The sequence below is a fragment of the Chionomys nivalis genome, chromosome 21 (genome assembly GCF_950005125.1).
Source record: "Chionomys nivalis chromosome 21, mChiNiv1.1, whole genome shotgun sequence".
Classification (NCBI taxonomy): Eukaryota; Metazoa; Chordata; class Mammalia; order Rodentia; family Cricetidae; genus Chionomys; species Chionomys nivalis.
In genome coordinates, this window is record NC_080106.1 from 48,861,193 (window position 1) to 48,878,877 (window position 17,685).

At 44.7% G+C, this 17,685-nt stretch overlaps 1 pseudogene; it reads left to right on the forward strand.

Annotated features, from left to right (window-relative positions):
• The first annotated feature begins 11,391 nt into the window (after positions 1-11,391).
• The window catches only part of LOC130863388 (alpha-1,3-mannosyl-glycoprotein 4-beta-N-acetylglucosaminyltransferase-like protein MGAT4D), a 30,837-nt pseudogene continuing 24,543 nt past the window's right edge, over positions 11,392-17,685 (forward strand).

The following is a 17,685-nucleotide window of genomic DNA, read 5'->3' on the forward strand; positions in this document are numbered from 1 at the left end:
TCTTGGGTTCTTCATGTATTTTTATACAAAACAATTTTTCAATATATTTTCATATATGTATACAATGTATTTTGATCATACTCACCCCTCATCATCCTTCCCTCCTCCTGCTACGTACCTTTACTGAGACAGTCTTCTTTCTACTTGAAATCTGGACTGTATGGATGAGAGGAGACACGTCATATTTTTCTGAGTCTGGCTCATTTTGTTTAACATGGTGATCCCCAGGTATCTCCATTTCCCTGTCAGTGGCACAATTTCATTCTTTTACATGGCTGAATTGTTCTCCACTCTGTAGCACCTCACATCTTTATCCATTCATCCACTGACAGACATCTGTCCTGATTAGGAATCTTGGCTGTTGTGACTGGAGCTGTGGCAGTCATGGATCAACAGGTATTTGGATTGTGCCATATATACTGGTATACAGTAAATTGCCTATATCTATGTTTGGGTGGCCGAGTAACCTCCACAGTGGTTTTTACATTGGCTTCACTACTTTGCACACCTATCAAAGTGTAGAAGGTTTCCTTCTTCCTTCTCATCCCTGTTTTCTTGATGATAGCCATTTCAGCTCAGGGGACATGGGTCTGACTTGGATGAGGCGTAGTTTGGATTTGCATTTCATTGTGGGCTAAGATAGTTGAACATTCTTTCATGTACTTACTGGCTATTTCTATTTTTGAGAACTGTTTGTTCACTTAATGTGTCCACTTACTAGATGGAGAACTTACATTGTGGATATTTAATTTTTGAGTTCTTTATATATTCTTGAAATTAGATAAATATTTTTAAAAGATTTTCTTCCATTATGTAGGCTGTTTCTTCACCTGTCCATTGTTTTCTATTCTACGTTGTCTTCTTAACTTCATGTAATCATAGTTATTAGAATTATTTACTGAGGCATTGAAGTCTTTTTCAGAAATTCCTTGCCTGTGCTTATTTTGAAGTGTTTTCCTTTAGGAGTTCAAAGGTTTAGATCTAACACAGAAGTCAGAGTATCCTAGTTAGCTTCAGCTCTCACCTAGGGTCATCTGGTAAGGGAGTCTTGATGGAGGGATTACCTATGTCAGATGAGCTCCTGGTGGCACCATTCCCTGGGCAGGTCGTCCTGTGCTGCATAAGTGCGCTCCTAAGCATGAGCCTGTGCACAAGCCAGCAAGCAGCATTGCTTTGAGGCTTCTTCTTTGTTTCTGTTTGAGTTCCTGCCCTGACTTCTCCACTGATGAGAAGTGACGTCAAAGCACAGGCCAGATAAACCCTTCCTTCCACTAAGTTGCCTTTTCTCAGTGTTTTCTCACAGCAGAAGGACACTGGTATGGCTCCTTCGACTTGTGGATATCCACTTTCACTAGCACCACTGTTAGGAGCCATCTTTTCCCTAAGATATGTTTGTGGCATCTTTGTTGGGAAGCATATGGGCTTATTTCTGGCACCTATTTTTTTTTTTGTTGTTGTTGGTCTACTTGTCTGTTTTGCCCTATTGTCCTGATGCTTTTGTTCCTCTGATATTGGAAGCAGGTACTGAGGTATTTCAGCCTTATTCCTTCTGCTTAGGATAGTTTCGAATCTTTGGGGGTCTTTTTTCTTTTCTTTTTTTAATATTTATTTATTACCAGAAGAAGGCACCAGACCTCATCACAGATGGTTGTGAGCCACCATGTAGTTGCTGGGAATTGAACTCAGGACCTTTGGAGGAGCGGGCAATGTTCTTAACCACTGAGCCATTTCTCCAGCCCCTTCTTTGGGGGTCTTTTGTGTCCATATGAGTGTGGATTTGTTTGCCCTAGTTATGCAAAGATTGGCATTGGAATTTTGATGGTGATTACATTGAGTCTGTAGATTATTTTTAAAAACATAGATATGCCACAATAATATTCTTTGGGAGATCTTTCTATATTGTAGTGTTCTTTTAGATTTCTTTCTTGGTTTTCGTTGTAGAAATATTTCATTTCCTTAGTTAAGTCTATTCCTAGTTATTTTATTTTATTCTTTTGAGGCTATGACTGCCATAGTGTGCACACAAGCAATGTTCAATTCTCTAATCCTTAAAGAAAAGTTTAAAAAAACCAAAAAAGTTTAATCCCAGCATTCGGGAGGTAGAGGCAGGCGGATCTCTGTGAGTTCGAGGCCAGCCTGGTCTTCAAGAGCTAGTTTCAGGACAGGAACCAAAAAGCTACGGAGAAACCCTGTCTTGAAAATTAAAAAAAAAAAAAAAAAAAAAAAGAAGGTATCTGTTTGGATTCTGTGGTTTGGACCTGGTTTGATTCCCAAAGGTTCATGTGCTGAAGACTTGGTCCCTACTATAATGTGTACAGAAACTGTAAGAGGTGTGGTTTAGCGGGATTAGGTTATCAAGTTACTGTCCTTAGAAGGGATTAATGCTTTCTTCTCAGAACTGGGCTAGCTACCATGAAAGCAGATGCTTATAAAATGAGCTTGGTTCTCTGTGTGCGTTCTTATTTTCTCTCATGTTATATAATATTCTCTCTCTCTCTTTCATTAACTGATACCATATACTCAGTTGTGATGTAGACTGATGGCTATCAGCTGAGGGGTTTCTCAAACATGGAATTTCTGTCTCCATGATATTGAACCCCAAAGCCTTTTCTTTATACACATTTAGTCTCAGAAATCCTGTTATAGCAATATAGATGTCAAGTAAGAAGACATTGACTACTATGTCCAATTTACATAAAGGATCCAAATATTACTATTTCAGTGTGTAATTATTTTATATTAAGTTATTTATTATTATTGAAGGTGTGTATGTGCATGCACATGTGTATGCACTACACACACACATGGAGGAGAAAGGACAATTTTGTGGAGTTGGTTCTCTCTTTCCACTTTCACGTGGGCTCTAGAGAATCAAAGTGAGGTGATAAGATTTGCATCTTTGGCAGGAAGTGCTTTGCCCTCTGAGCCACCATGCTGGCCTCCCATGTGAGATGTTGAGTGGAAGGTTTACCTTCTCTTCTAGTGATAAATTTGCAGTTGGGTGGGCGCTTATACTTAGAGCATGTCTCGACTGGCTCCTGCCTAATTTGTGGTGTTGAGTAGGGAGATTGTTTATTCTCTTTAACCCTACAGCATGATCTCATGTAGCTGTACCCAGAGTGCAGATAATCCCATTTATAAAGGACTCCTTTTCCATCCTCCACCCTCTCTTGCTCTACAAATGATAGACTCATTGGGCTACAGTCCAACTAAACGACCTGTCAGTTTTCCCTTACTTAAAATTGTAAGTTTGGACTTTGCAAGCTGATATTTTGTTTGAGGAGTCCCTGGATTTCAGGCACATTTATTCCACATGGTTGACCTTTCTATTCATACCGCTTGTGCAAAAATTTGTCAGGAACAGAGTAAGAATTGCAACAGCCATGACCGATTTTGGCTTTCGACTTAGTGGAGAGAAACTAAGCATGTGGATGACAACTAATTATGAGCTAAGATGCAGACTCTTGATTGGTCTCCCCTGGCCACAGGAACTTATGCAGAACTTGCACCCTAGCTCAGTGTGAGGCCAGGGTGGGTAGGGTCAGAGTCTCCATGAACCACATGACAGTTTCAGCCTCTCTGGCCCCTGACCCCTTTAATGGGTGTTTTATGGCTTGAAAGATTTTCAGATGAGCTGAATGGATTATTCTTTGCATTGGGGAACAGGAAATTAGAGGTCTTTTATATACACATGACATGGTTTTATTGTCACAAACCAGGATCAGCCTCATGAGTCTAAAAGGAAATGTGGCTCACAATGAGTTGCTCTAAGTCCCCTAATAATCATTTTGGCAGATGACCTCCCCACATTGAGTTGGCTTTTATTCAACAACTTATGAATTGCCTTCACTCTTTTAGCCATTCAGGCTACATTTTTCCTGCTGAGCTGGGTCAGAGGACTCACCAGGAGGCTGTATTTGCTTAACATTAGGCATCTTATGGGTGCAATACTTGGGCTTTTTTTAAGCCCTTCTTGGGAGATTAGTAAAATGTACTTTGAGAAACATTTTAGCTGAAGTTTTTTCGACTTCATTTGATGTGCTACCACATTGTTCCTTCATGATCAGATCCACAGTGGTGGTCTCACGGAAAGCAGCTTTCTACATGCGTACGCATAGAATCCCAGTAAGGATTCCTACAGGCAGTCCTATACAGTGTTCTCAAAGACATTCCACGTGCATTCTTACAGAGACACCTCAAGGTATTTGCAGTCAACCACAGATTCTCACAGGTGTTGTCACATGTGTTTCCAATGCTCCCTACAAGTATTCTCACAGAAATTTTTGTAGTATATATTTATATATATTTGAGTGTTTGTGTATGCTGTGTGTGTGTCTGTCTATGTGTGTATGTGCGTGCTTGACACAGAGGCTAGAGTTTAATATTAAGTGTCTTCCTCAATCGCTCCCCATCTTAGATTTTGAGACAGGGTCTATCATTGAACCTGGAGGTCACCAGTTTGACCAGACTAGGTGGCCAGCAAGCCCCAGCAATCTTTCTGCCTTTCTTCCTCAGTATAGCATCATGGGTTTTGTACCACCACGCCGGGCTCTCTACATGGGTGTTGGGAATATAAAGTCACGCTTGTGATTTTAACAAACACTTTACTCTCTGGTTCTCTTCCTCAGCTCTACTCCCAATAACTATTCTCACAGCTGTTGAGCAGGCGTCCCCATGGGGTTTCTAGAGACCCCCTGCAGGTATCCTGACAGGGCTCCCGTGGTATTCTCCTAGGCACCACACACAGGTCTTTCCAAATGGGCTATTATACATCACCACCACAAATTTCTTGAAAACTCTCACAGATATCTCTCAACGTATGTTCATAGTAGGGTGGCTGTGTCTACATTTGCCTGTAACCCCAGGGCTGGGTTGACAGGGACAGGAAGATTCCTGGGGGTTTCTGGCCAGGCACTCTTGACCAAATGGATAGGTCCAGGTTCAATGAGAAGTTCTGTCTCAAAAACAAAGTGGAGAGTGATAGAGGTGTATGAGGAGACCAGGTTTGTCCAGGGTGGTATGGCTGTAGGCAGAAGAAGGCACCTAAGTTAACCCTGGGCTCTGTAAGCCGAGCGTTGGCATGTTGACTCCTATTGTTCATACCCTTTGCCCTCTTCTGCATTCCAGCCAGCCCTTTCCCTGGGTGATTGACATGTTCATTCATTCATTCATTCATTCATTCATTTATTCATTCCTTTCTACATTCCTTTCTTCTAGCCCAGCCTTTTTTAAAAATGTGTGATGAGATCTCACAGCTCTTTGAACAGATGTAAAAATAGCATACACAGTGAGGATGAAGGTAACGATAATTTTTAAAAAACCCAAAAATGTGGACTGTTTGTGAGTATTTGTAGGCTCGAGGAACGCTCCTTTTCAGAGTTGGTGACAGGAGCCCAGTGATAGTCGAATAACTTTGTAAGATCAGAGAGGGTAAATGCCTTGTCCAAAGCCACACAGCAAAGAAAGGAGTCATGGAAACATGGGCTATCTCTATTTCTTCTCCTATAAGATGAGCTGTTGATAGAGCCTGCATGACACAGGCTAGTCTTAGGGCATCTTGGCAGGGCTTCTCATAAATGGCGGTTCAACCTTTCTCTGGATGAACAGTCTGCTGTAGTGTTCTTTGTGATGATTACCTACCTAATTTATTCTATTATTAACAAAAACTAGGGAGTCAGATAATGGGTCAAGAACCTGGTAGATCTACAAAGCGATGGAGAAAAGCCCAGATGATCCTCCTCTCTGTTTTTCCAAAATCCAAAAGGGCCAGCTAAAGTCCTAAGCCCCTCCCCCTTCCTCCCTGTGTTCCTCTCTGAGTTTGCCAAAAGACTGTTTTATTCTGGGCAGCTGAGTGTGGACTTCATCATCTGGATCAAGGTTCAGTTTACTGCCAGTTTCAGGGGCCAGAGGGAACAAATATCCCACAGTAGTTCTCGAAATTCACAGACATTTTGAGTAACATGATCTGGAGGGCTTTTCTAAGCTATCCAGGAATAGTCGGCCTCACAAGGAAGTTTCCCGATGTCTAGATCAGCTGTGGAAAGGCAGAGATTCATGGCAATGGGTCTCTCAGCCTTGATTCTGCCACACAGACTGCTGGAGTCGGGGGAACCCTGCAGCCACTCTCCCTATAGAACAGACACACAGAGGGAAGACGCCTGCTTTCTCGTGGGACACTTCCGGCTTTCTCTCTGATCCTGTCACTTGCTGGTTCTGAGATTTTTTAATTACATCTCACAACTCGGTTTCCTTTCTTGTCATATGCACACATAACACAAATCCTGCCAGTTAGCCTGTTGGACGTCACCCACCTTCCACCACCGCCACAGTGGACCCTGTATACCAGTGTCCTCTGGTCCCCACCCATCCTTCCCAGCAGGCAACACTGACTGCTTCTGCTCCAGCCACCCTGCTGCCATGAACCCGGATGTTAACCAATGGCATGCCGGGTTCTGGGAACCCTCTCTCCTCAAGCAGCTTCAAGATCCTACTGTGATATCTTCTTGGCTGCGTGATGTTCCATCTGCCCAGAATGTGTGTCCTGATGTACTCTCAAGACTCATTCCTTCCAGTTTTTCCCGCTTCCACTTTCTCAGGCAGACATCCAGGCTCAGTCCTGCTCTGGCACCCAGATGTCTCCGTTTCTTTCCCCACTGAATCGCTCACCCACTTACTGAGCATGCCTGCGGCTTAACACTCGAGCCCTGCCTTCTCTCCTCAAATTGGACTTTGGGCCAATAAGTGTCAGGTTGCTTTTTTCCTTTTTTGTCTGTTTACTTGTTCTTGTACCTTCAGTCCATTGTTCTTCCCAGTAAATACTTACTCATCAAATAAAGGAACTTGGGCTGCGTAGATAGGTCCACAAATAGAGTGCTTGCTGTGCAAGCATGAGAACCCAGGTTCTATTCCAAGAACCTATTTAAAATCCGGGCATGGTGGGCATGGACCTGCAGTCCCAGTACTAGGAGGCAGAGACAGGAGGATCCCGGAGCCTTGCTGGCCAGTCAGCCCAGCCTAATTGATTCTAGGCTTAGTGAGAGACCCTGTCTTAAAAAAGAAGTGTACAATGATTGAAAGGTACAGCCTGTGGCGCGCGCACACACACATAAACACACTCGCATACATATGCACACACATGCACACACACACACACAGAAACCTGAAGAGGTTGCATGAACTTTCCCTGGTGTGGGCAATCTCTCTGGGCATAATAATATTTATGTATTTTTGTCATAAGCTTTGAAGTTCAGGCATCGAATCACAGGATGGTTGCTCAGTCCCTACTGTGGCAAAGATCTGCGCACTGGACACACTCTATTGCCACGTGTGTCGTGAGCACCTGCACCTACATCTCATGTGCATGGCGTCTTGGGAGCTTTGTGTTCCACTGTGAATGCACTTGACTTGCAAGTGATCCAGGGACAAGTGATCCAGGGATATCATAAGCCACGCAGAAGGTGGAGCTAATTGGGGACTGGGACACCTGAGTGAGCTGGCCGCTCCATGTGATGTATGTGTGTCTAGGCACATGTGAAGGCTAGAGGACAATGTTGGGTGTCATCCTCAGGTGGCATCTACTTTTGGTCACTAAGTAGGCTATGCTGCTGGTCACGGAGCCCAAGGGGTCCACTGTCTCTGCTTACCAGCACTGGCATTGACAGCATGGCAGCTATGATTCTTAATTTTTTTTAATGGATTTCAGGGTTTGGACCTAGGTCTTTGTGCTTTCAAGGCAAGTGCTATACCAAGCGAGTGTCCCTGGGTTCTGCCCCTTTGGAACTTTGTTAGTAATGGAGAGCATTTCCTGACAGCTCTTCCAGGGACAGGAGGATTCACAGCTGGCTGGGGAGCTAACTGCCCAGGCTGTAGCCTGAGTTCTTTTATTTGACAGAATGGAAAGTCAGTCTTGCAGATTGGGCATGGCAGGGCCAGGGTTGAAATCCAGAAGAATTTGGGAGAATGATATACCAAGGCATCAGTTTAGCCCCCAGTCCACACCCCCCCTAGTTCATGTTTCTAGGGCAAGAATTAAGGAGTTTCTACCATACACCAGGGAGAAAAACATTGGCAAGTCCCTTTTTCAGACAAAGAAGCTGAGGCATGGTATGGAGTTTGGTAGCCTTGGCAGCCAGATCAAGATGGAATTTGGTGTGTGGGTCTCCTTGTGCTACCCTGCAGTGCCTCCTCCCTAGGGTGGGAAAGTGGAAGGGCATGAGATCGGTGCCATGGTGAGGAAGTTTTCAGGATGTTTCCAGCCATCTTCCCATGAGCCAATGCTTGGACCCTGTAAACCATTATTTTTAGAAAGAGATTGCTTCCCAGGGACCAAAGAAGGTTGACTCTTTAGCGATTTCATCCATGTCACTTTCAAAACCTTGAGACTCTGTCACCCCCTGATTTAGTTCCAACAAAGTCTCTTTCCTGCTAGGCCCATAAATGTCAGACTGACCAGATGGAGAAGGGCTGGGCAAATGAGAGATGTGGAGATGGGTCTGAGCTGCCAAGCGGCGGGAACGACCAAGTGGCCTTCTTACAATAGGCTCAGAACAGAGCCTAGAGTAGAGCACATGACCAGGTCTCAGGGGACAGGCCTTGGCATGACACCTACCTTTTCCCAGTTCTGTCCTCACTTCTCAGACTCCTAATCTGCTAGCTTCCCCTTTGCCCTTCCTGTTCTCTCTGGTCCCCTCTTCCCTATATCCTACCCCACAGGGGCTGTGGGAAATGGCCATGGGGTCCAAATGGACTCTGGAGGATATGAAAATGCTTATCAGCTTTAAATGAAACACTGTGTCCTCCAGAACCCAGGAAGAGCAAACCAAGAAGCTAAAGATGCCCAGGCAGCCTTACAGAAGGGAGAGGCACAGCCAGAATGCAGGCACCACACATTTTTGCTCACTTGGAGTTTTTTATTTGGTATGTAACTCTGTGGGGATGTCTTTTTGGGAAATCTTAGAATGTAAATGATTCAAATTTTGTCTTTTAAGCCCCTCCTAAAACTCTCTAATATACAAATGGGGCTTCAGAGAGGATGTTTCCCACATGCCTGCTTGGAGCCACATTGCCCTGAAGCTAGAAGTGTGCAGATTGCAGTTGGGATCATGGATGTACATGGAAACCAAAAGACTGGTGCAAAGTGGTCACAGGCAGCATTTTGTAGGCAGACATACATGGAATGACCCTCCCTGACTGTCACCTTGGCAAGAACCTTGTGGATGCTGAGGTTAGCCACAGAATGACACAGACATGCCCTTCATGTAGATTCAACAAGACAGTCAAAATGAAAGCCCTCAGCTTGGTCCAGTGCTCGCTAGAACCAAATGCCAGGCAGTGACAAATTCCTGAAGAACACAGGAAATGTCATCTTTCCTTGTGAAACAAAGGAAGCAGAAATCCTAATCTCTGCTTGCGTCTTCTGTTGACCCTAGGTAGCCCAGGAAAGAGAGTGGCTCTTTCTTGATGTAACATAGTTGCCACGTTTTAAGAAAGTCACTGTTGGGCCAGGCATTGTGTAAGCTGAACAGCAGTCCAGCAGACTGAACGGGCTGCATCTGGGTGATAAATCAGACTAACTAACTCTCTGATCTCACTCAGATAAAAGTCCAGCACGGTTGGCAACAAGTGTGTGTTTGTGGCCTTTCCCCAAGCATATCTGGTCTCTCTGATTGCTGTCACAGCTAGTGTAAGACTGTATGTAAACACGGTTACTTATGAGAATCAAGCATGTTTTCATGCTGATGCGGGCACTGTGGTGATTTGCCTTGGGAAGTTTGGGATAGTTGTAGTGACAAGCCGACCAGTTCTTCATCCAGCTAGGAGTCAGAGCCCATTCCTGTCCATTTATCTTCGACTAAATATGAAGCTAAAAATAACTTTGGACCTCCAGAGATAATCCATGAGCAACAATAAATCATACTCCCTTCAGGGCCTGCCAGGGGAAAGAAAGAAGACATACCAAGAGTCTGTTTAACAAGCTATGAAAATATATATGAACAGTGATCCAAGTGTGGTGTAGGGACCCAAGGATTCCAGCACATTCAAAGGATTTGGGGATTTTCTGTTAGCAGGACCCATTCAAACACTTCATTGTTACTGTTGTTTGGGTTGGTTTAGTTTGGTTTGGTTCGGGTGAAATGTAATACTGCCACCTTGTGGTAGACATTGGACTATTTGTGCTTAAAAAGTTTCTGACAAAAAATTGGGTAATGCATGGTAAACTGGCCATTGATATTGTTCTGTGTTGATTTACAGCGATGCTCATTTTCTGGTTGGTTACCAGTTGAAGAGCCTGCCTGGGCTTTATTACCCCAAAGAGAGGAGTTTCTCAAGCAGGCATGATGGGCAGAAAAATCATCTGTTAGTGGAAGAAGTGTGGACCACGGAGAGAGGCTGCTGTAGTGCAATCAGTTTGAATGTTATCACCACAACGTGGGTGTCAGGGCGATAACAACAGAAACGCGGGTCTAGAACAAGAAGTGTCTAAGGATTTGTAGACACTTTTTAAATGACGGAGTGTAGAAACAGATCGGTCTAACGCCATTTCTTTACACGGAGGGCTCTGTATACGCAGAGCTTGAGGGAGATGCTTGGACACACTGAAGTAAGACATCCCAGTAGAAACGCTACAAAATAAATAAATAAACAAACAAATAAAAAAGTTGCTCCAGTGAGCATGAGAAGCTGTTGCTATGCCCTTCCCTTCTGCAGAGGCCTTCCTCCTCTCAGTTCTCCGTAGCATGGCCGTTCTCCATTGCTCCGTAGCCTGGTAAGTGTGTGTCTGACCTAGCAGGGTTTGCTTGCCTTGTGGCTGCTAAGAGTGCTTAGTAAATCCCTGGGAAACAGAGGGCCTGGAGAAGGGAAGGGTCTCACTGCTTGCTACTCCCGGTCTTTAGCATTCAGTATGGCATTCTCAAGCAGATGGGAATCCAAATCTTTTTAAACTCTCAAAGGGGCCAGAAACCCGGGTGCGCTTGCAGAAAAGAGATTGCTTATCACCCAAGCATTGCCCGTGAGTCTCCAAGAGAGTTCAGAGCGGAAAGGTCACATCGGAAACAGGGATGAAGGTACCTCACGGTTATGCCGTGTGTTTTTCACCTTTGATTCAAAATTCTGATGAGTTCACTCAGAAAAATACGCTAAGTCGGTGGTGTCGAGCCAGAGCCATACCGTCCAAGACCACAGTTTCTCACATTTAATCACCCCGCAGCCCTAGCCGGAGGGTCATAAGTGCTCTCGAGAAGGGACCGCCATCTGACCAGACTAAAGTGCTGGGGACCCTAAAGACCGCACGCGCGTGGTCCGGGACGCAGGTGCCCCTTTCTGCCAGCCTCTGCGTGCAGCCCCCAGCCTGCAGCTACGCGGGTCGCCTCCACCCGCCGTGACGCCGGCGCGATGAAGGCAAAGAACGTGAACTTGCTGTTCGCCTTCGTTGCGATCCTGCTCTTTTGCTTCTCCTATTTCTGTATCTACAAGATGAACCAAACCAGTAAGGAGGAGGACGAGGACAGAAACGGTTGATCCCCATCCTGCCTCACTCCGGAGTCCCACCGCCGATGTCAGGAAGAAAGGGAGATGAGGGACACCCTGGAGGTCCCATGCCCCGACCCAGGGCTCTATCGATGGAGGGCACAGCCCCATGTCCCTGGCGGTTGGGCTGTAACCGGTCCTGGGAGCCACCTTGAGACGCGCGCTGATGGATCCGGCCCTCTGGCCTCGCGCTTGCCGGTCCCTCCAAAGCGGCCCCTCTCATCTCCTCTTCCTTCTTCCAGATCTCCTCCAGACACTGCAAGTGCGCCAGCACCTTTCGTCTTTTCCCAATAGCTTTAAATATTATCAGTGCGAATTTGGAAACACAGAAAGACAGCCAGATCTGGCACCTAGTCTTTTCTCCCTTTAAAAATTAGCTGATGTTTGTTGATTCCAGCACTCGGGAGGCAGAAGCAAGCAGATCTCTATGAGTTCGAGGCCAGACAGAACTACATAGGCGCAATGAATAAATAAATAAATAAATATTAATTTTATGGACAGATAGCATTTTTGTTTTTAATTAAGTTCATTGTATTAATAATTGATTTGTTTGAAAATATTTAAACTCAGTGAATGAAGGTGAAGATACTTTTCTGTTCTTGTCTTGTTTTGTCCCCTGATCTGAATCTAGTGTTCAAGAAAAAAGTGTATGGTACAGAGCAAGCATGCCAGACACTTTTTTGGGAAACAAACAAACAAACAACTCAATGATTGAGTAAATGAGTGAACAAGTCAATAGCTGTTCCATTGTAAGCAAAGGATTGTCGACAATGGCGGCAGAAATCCCCCCTTTCTGAGGAGTTTCCACTGGGCTTAAGGGGACAACAGCAACTATAGCTAAAGCATTAGGACTGCGGCATGAGCTCAGATGTTGGTGGACACAGGGAAGGATAGTTATGGGACTTAACCATGTCGTCCTTGTGGAGGCGACACAGGGTAGACGCACATACTGGTCCCCACCTTTACATGGTGCAGGGAGGATGAGGTCACATAGCAGAAGACCTCTGATGGGAAGGTACCGCGGTGCCGCCTTTGGCAAATACTCATCTGCTCCTCTGCACTTTTCTGGGAGGAGCAGATGAGTACCGGAGGGCTTGGGGAGGGAAGGGTGGGTCGGGGTCGGGGTCTCGGGTGGTGGTTTTGGTTTCTCTAGCTGATGCTTCTGTGGCCTACGTCTGATGCTGGCTCTTTGTGGGGTTATTTGTGGCTGCTTTGGGGTCTTGCTGGGTTCTCCCAGCTGGCTACTCATTCCTCGATGTGGCCTATGGTCTCCATGAGCTGTTCCTCTTCCATAGCACCTTGCATTAGGAATCTTTACCAAGCAGATGCACACTTTTGGTGACCCTGCAATATTGTCTCAGGCCACAGCTAACCGGAGATCCATACCACTTCAACCTGCCTGCCCGGCAGCTGTGCGCAGATGTCTCTGTTGGTTTAGTTTGTTCTCCCTGTTCCTCTTCATGAGGCCCAATGGTTTGCAATTTTCAGAGAAACATGCCTCAGCCTGAATTGGGGGAGAAAAGGCTGACCCTGGAGCACCATATTTTATCTCTCCTTGAATCTCTTTGGGAGGGGAAAATCCCCCTACATACCTATGCAAACAGGAGGGGGTATGTCACACATACACATGGAGATTGTTTAGTAGTTTAAATAAAATGCTAGCATCCAATATATTCCGGGGGATTACTTGAATACACTTATCAGAAGACAGAATAAAAGGTTCTTGATCTGTGGCATCCCTATAAGCATCCTTCAACAACGTGAAAGCGTGTTGTGACGCACTCTGATCAGTGCAATAGTTACAGCAGTGAACACGGATGCACGACAGCTTGGCCCATTTGTAGGGATGACTCTCGAGCATACACTGGGACAGGCTCAGCAGGTAAATGGACTTTGCTGACCTGATTTCAATAACCAGAAGCCGTATAGTAGAAGGAGAGAACCTACTTGCACACGTTGTCCTTTACCTGTACACGAGCTGCGGCATGTTCACACACACACTTGTGCACCTGTGGGCAACACACACACATTCGAGAAGTACAACAAGAAAAGAAGAAAATGTAGAAGAACACACATCTTTTTACCTACTAATACCTGAAGCTGAGGAAGGGACAGGTGGTGTGGGCACACTCGCAGCACCCCCAAGGCTAAGGCAGTGGTGTGACTCTTACAGTCCATTGGGCTCTCACCTGTACTGTTTATCATGTCTTGATAAAGGGCCACTCCTGGGGAATTCAAGGTATCTGACTGTAGTGTGATTGGACCATTGTCAGTTAGAATGCAGGGAGTGATCTGAAACATGCTCTCCCTTCTCAGCTGAGGATTTGTGGGGACAAGATCTTGCCCGCTTTGGTCTGAGAATCCAGCACAGGCAAAAGGTCTCCCTAGTGGCTGCTCCTTTACTCCTCTGATCTTTCAGCATTTAACCCAATATCTAACCCTGGGTTTTTACTATTAAGACCTATTAGAATTCACGCTATGTCCCACTACTTATCTTCATAATGAAATATCATCTAGATATAATGGATTAATTAAGATGTAAAATACTTTCACTTCTTTCTCTATTTTCATAAGAGGTCACAAGAGAATTTAAACACACAGATGTGGACTCCTCTCCTTCCTTCCCTTTCTGAGACAATCCTGCTAGGCAGCCAGGCTGGCCTGAGTCTCACAGTCCTCCTGCCTCAGCCTCCTGCTGTGGTCAGATTTTCATTTGGGCCACCAGCTCACAAATAATGACATGGAAACTAATTATTAATAATGAAAGCTTGGCCTTAGCTTAGGCTTGTCTCAACTAGGCCTCATAACTTAAATTAACCCATTTATATGAATCTACATCCTGTCACATGCTGTTACCTCTCTTCCGTCTTGTACCTTCTGTTCCCTGCCCATATCTGACTGACAACTCTGCCTTTCTTCTTCCCAGAGTTCTCTCTCTGCCCAGAAGTCCCGCCTATACCTCATGACTACACCAATACAGAAATACATCTTCACACAGTGTACAAATATCCCACAACATCCTGTGTGCTGACTGTGTGCTCCCACACTTAGTTTTATCCTTTTTGTTAAATCTGAGAGCAATTCAAAGCCCTCTGTTATGAAAAGTGGAAACCAGTAATACTTAGAACCATATCAGGAACCTTTTACATTTTTAAAATTATTTTTGGCAGCATTTGTTCTAGGTAAGGAATCTACCACTGAGCTGTAGTTCCGGCCCTACAGCTTTCTATTTACATGTTTTTTTTTTTTTGCATTCATCTATTTATTGGGGAGGTATGGTCCAGGTGTGGAGGTCAGAGGACAACATTTGGGAGTCAGTTCTCTTCTTCTGCCATGTAGGTTCCAGGGATTGAACTCAGGGCATCAAGCTTGGTGGTAAGTGTGTTTCCTGCCATCCTGCCAGGCCCTTGGAGTTTTTGTTTATTTGTTTGCTTTTAATAGATAGAAGTCACTAGCCAGGCATAGTGATGCATGCCCTTAATTTGAGCACTTAGGAGACAGAGACAGGCAGATCTCTGCGGGTTAGAGGTTCAAGGCCAGCCTGGTCTGTGGAGTTATAGGACAGCCAGGGCTATGGAGAGAGAATCTGCATAAAAATAGTCACTTTGGTCCATTCTTCATATAAACTGGGCTTTGTCTCACAGCCCCACAAGGACGCTCAGTGGACCAACGCTTGTAGTTGCTGTTTAACTCAAACTTCCCACACTGATTCTGTACAGCATTGTCCCTGCTCACTGCCTGGGTGCCTATGTAAGCACTGTGAGCTCCTTACTACAGCAGGGATACCTGGACTCCCCACAGAGGTTACGCAAGATGCAGGGCCAACTGTTGGTTATGTCTTTAAACACCTCTGTGTGCCTGTTTCTATGAATAGTGCTCTCCAGGGAAAACTCTCTCTTCATGTGTACCAAATTGGTCCTTAGGGGACAGTCTCAGGACAATCTTGCATCACCTGCAAGGTAACAACTCCAACACACGATTTATTTGGCAGAGACAGTTATCCAGGGAACCCTACACACTGTACATTATGGCTACACCTCAGACGCTACCCGTGAAATGGACACTGGGCAGTTCAGTTCTTTGATGAAAACACGATTCAGCCCAAGAAGGACTAAGATCTGTTCCTATGTGGCAAATCAATTTGCTTCATTCATCCATCTGTGTGAGAGCTGAAGGAAGTCACTGTCTCAGACCCTGGGAATTCGTAAACTCACCCCCCTCCACACACACACACACACACAGGTCTCGTTCTTAAGCTTCTGCTCCAGAGCTCTCTCTTCTTGCTCAGCAAGCATACTGGCCTTAAGAGAGGGAGAGAGGGAGGGAGGGAGGGAGGGAGGGAGGGAGGGAGGGAGGGAGGGAGGGAGGGAGGGAGGGAGGGAGGAAAAGAAAGAAAGAAAGAAAGAAAGAAAGAAAGAAAGAAAGAAAGAAAGAAAGAAAGAGAGAGAGAGAAAGGGAGGAAAGGGGGGATTGTTTACCATAGAAATCCACATTTTCTGACATAAAACAAACCATCCACTGAGTTATTTCCCTGTATTTCCATGATATTTATGTGGTAAAATGAGAGACGGAAGTGGGCAAGACTCTGGGAGCATATACTGCAAGGTACTGAACACTCAGTAGTGGTTGTTTGAGACAAGGATTCAGTGCATTGCCTTGACCCGGAACTCACTGTGTGGACCAGGCAATCTTGGACTCACGTCACAAAGATCCCCTGCCTCTGCATCCTGAATTTTTTAAGTAGAATTGCAGTAAACATCCGGCCTTTTGCACACCTATAAGATGTTTTTTCAGTTCTGACTCACTCCCTACTAACCTCTAACAATGGTAACAAGAAAGCTGTGGTTAGAAGCTTCTTGGTCCTCATTTACCCTGACACATCTTTTAACTGCCTTGAAGGGTGATGCGGACGTATTAATGTTGAGAAGGATGGAGAAGGATAGCTTACATGAGATAGCGGGTGTCCGTGAGAACCTCTTCTCTAACTTCGAAGGTGGCTCTGAATTCATTCCTCTAGGGCGTTGTCCTCACAGCAATAGAACCCTAACTAAGACACCTAACCAACGTGCGGTGCCCCCCTCACGTGGTGCTTGGGATGATTCCCTTCTTCATGACTAAGCAATTTCAGCCTCCTTAGCTGGCTTCTATGCCTACCCGTGTTGAATATCCTCAGACCCAACCAGTCTATGTTCCTGGTCACTGTGGTTTTATTTTATATTTTGTTTGTTCTGGATCTGGAATTCAGAGCCCAGTGTGTGCTAGGCAAGCCCCACTCAGCAACATCCTCGACTTTCCACAGATAAACTCTTTTTTTTTTTATATATTTTTGTTGATTTTTCGAGATCTTTAGCTTTAGATCCTATTTTGGAACTAACTCTTGTAGACCAGGCTGACTTCAGACTCATAGAGATCCACCTGCCTCTGCCTCCTGAGTGCTGGGATTAAAGGCATGTGCCACCATTGCCCAGCTCCACAGATAAATAATTAAGCATTCATTTATAGGCAGGCCAGTGGGTTTGCTCTATAATTACAAATTGAATATATTCATAATAAGGAAAATTTGGAAAACATAAAACACAAAGTAAAAAATAAAAATGATCATTGATAATATCATTTCTCACTATGACTGTATTTTAACATTTTGTTCTTTTAGCCATCTGTATATGCTATATGTATATTATGATATATATTCACTTATGTCTATGTACAACCCCCATATATAGTGACATATATGTACAAATCCAATATAGTGCCATATGTGTACAACCTCCATGTTAGTGCCATGTATGTATAACCCTCATATATAGTGGAATATATGTACAACCCCCATGTATACTGCAATATACAACCCCTTTGCTATTGGAAAGCTTCGTTTTGCCCACTACATGTGTAAACTAGATATTTCTGTTTCCTTTGCAGGCAATCAACTAATTAATTGAAGAAACCACGTTTCAGAGTTTAAGAAAAATATGCTACATTTAAAAAATGAAAGTGAAAATCATCACCAAAATCTAGTGCAAGTCTTGAACCAAATGAAGTATGAAATTGCCCAGATAGCAAACGCATCAGGAGACTTCCGTGAGTGCTGCTTTTGCCTTTGTGAATGGTCATCTGTTTCCACAAACTCGGGGGTTTAGACTTGGGTGCTTCTGACTCTAG